Here is a 2,500-nt window from a genome sequence, read left to right on the forward strand (position 1 = left end):
CTTCTCCATTCTTTTTCCCCTGTCCGTTCCTGTCTTCACTTTCCTCTTCCAGCTCCTTTAGTTCCCAGTCTCGCCCCTTCCCGTCCCTTCCTGTCCTTTCCTGTCACTTTTTACTCCCTCCCTCACTGGCTGTGGGCTCCCTGAGTAACAAGCCTAAGCACGCATGACATACTTCGGAACACTGCTGACAGCCCGTGAAGAGACACCCTCGCTAGGAGCATCATCAGCAGCCCCTGAAGAAGAAACAGCACGTTTGGCCCCTGAAGAAGCATTAAACCCCTAAAACCACAATAAAAGGCCCTTGAACAAGCATAGTACTTAAACATGACTAGCCCTTGAGTAAGCATGACGTAACGAACATGAGAGCCCTTGAATAGGCGTTGTGTCCCTAGTAGCAGCATGAAAACCCCTTAGTGAGGCCCCGGAGTAGGGATAATGCCACGTGAAGGCCCTGGACGGAGCGTTGCAGCTACTGTGGGGCCCTAGGGAGAGCATAGTGGTGAAAGGGGTCGTCAGGGAGCATTAAACAGAGTGGTACGTTATAGCTTGGTGTATATATGTGTTTCTCTCTCTCTCTCTCTCTCTCTCTCTCTCTCTCTCTCTCTCTCTCTCTCTCTCTCTCTCTCTCTCTCTCTCTCTCTCGTTTCCCAGGAGGCAGATATGCTAAAGTGCTTCCTTTCCCTGAGAGAGAGAGAGAGAGAGAGAGAGAGAGGTGGGGGCAAAGTGTGCGTGTGTTCGTGATGGTTTTGTTTCACACACACACACACACACACACACACACACACACACACACACACACACACACACACACACACATAGTATAAGTGGAATTAGTCTTCCTTAAATTATGCAAAGAATTTTCGTTCTTAAATATTAAAGGGTGATTAATAATTTTCTCTTGCATAGGATAGCTGGTGTTTTTTTTTTTTCATTTTCCTCGAATAGTACAAGTGGAACTATTTGTTTATTTATTTATTTATTCATTCATTCATTCATTTATTTACTTGTTTACCTATTTATGTTTTGCCTTATAATACAAAAAATGTTAAAATGTTCCCTGAAATAATACAAAACGAAATTCACATTTATCCTTTAAAAACCGCAAGGAAAACCCCACTTAACTAACGGAATAGAATGGAAAATTTCACCTTAACAGTACAAAATTCACTAGACCCAACACTTCCCTATTAATTAAGAGACACACTGACCATAGCACAACACTCTCCCGTGAAGTGAAAGACCAGCAACACTTCCCTATTAATTAAGAGACACACTGACCATAGCACAACACTCTCCCGTGAAGTGAAAGACCAGCAACACTCACCCTACATAAAGACAATATGATAAACCCAACACCTCTCTTTTAACAGACACAGATAAAAAAAAAAAAAACCCGTGAAGTGAAAGACCAGCAACACTCACCCTACATAAGGTGGTATAACAGACCCAACACTCCCTTATCAACAGGCACACAGGCCACACCATAACACCCTCTTTTGAAGTGTAAATGCACGCTACACAAGGGTAAGTGTATTGCCTGACCATCACAGTGGGTGTGTTATGCACGGAGATGAAGCGAGGCGAGGTGCAGGCAGGTGCTGTGTCTTGTAGAGGTTCCTGAGTGTTTGCTGGACAGGGAAATATAACTGTGCTTTGTTTCACTGTGCATGGCAACCTTATTTCACCGCCTCAGGATCTGTAAACATGGTTACCAATCGAAAATATAAAATGAATGAATGAATGAATAAATTAATATAAGATAAACACTTAACTTGGCGTTCCCTAAAAATTCCATCCAGCTAATCAGTCAATTAATTAACCAGTCAATTAACTAAATAATCAGTCAGTCAGTCAATCGAAACAGTCGATTAAGCAGTCAGTCAGTCAATCACTCAATCGAACTGTCAGTCAGGGGCGTTCAAGGCAAGTGAAGACGAGGGAAGCACCACAAATGAAGAACAAAGGAAGTACAAACGACAACAGATCTATCGATTCTTACGAGATTGTTTGAGATGACCAACACTATTGAAAGAAATGTGGGATAGTAAAGGGGATAGTAAAGACGAAGGCCCCTCCCCACCAACCGGTGTTATTAACGTCTCTGTATTGACATTGAGGCCTGCCCACACCAGGAAACATTGTTTGGAAACTGTTCGCAAACTGTTTCCAGACAGTTTGCAAAATGGTTTCAAAACTGTTTCTTGTTTTTTTTTGTTTTTTTCAAACTGCTTCCAAACAGTTTGGAAACTGTTTCTAAACCGTTTCCAACATTTTTCCAAACAGTTTCCAAAATGTCTGCAAACTATTTCGAAATATTTTTTAAACGTTTGCCAGTCTGTGTCCAACATGTTTACAAGCTGTTTCCGAATTGTTTTAAAAAAAAGTCTTTGCAAACTGTTTTCAAACAGTTTGCAACTTTTTTTTTTTCCAAATAATGGTTTTTGGTGTGGATAGGCCTAAATTATACTGTTTCACTGTCTCCAGCAAAGTGAATCCTGCA

The sequence above is a fragment of the Scylla paramamosain genome, chromosome 26 (assembly GCF_035594125.1).
Source record: "Scylla paramamosain isolate STU-SP2022 chromosome 26, ASM3559412v1, whole genome shotgun sequence".
NCBI lineage: Eukaryota > Metazoa > Arthropoda > Malacostraca > Decapoda > Portunidae > Scylla > Scylla paramamosain.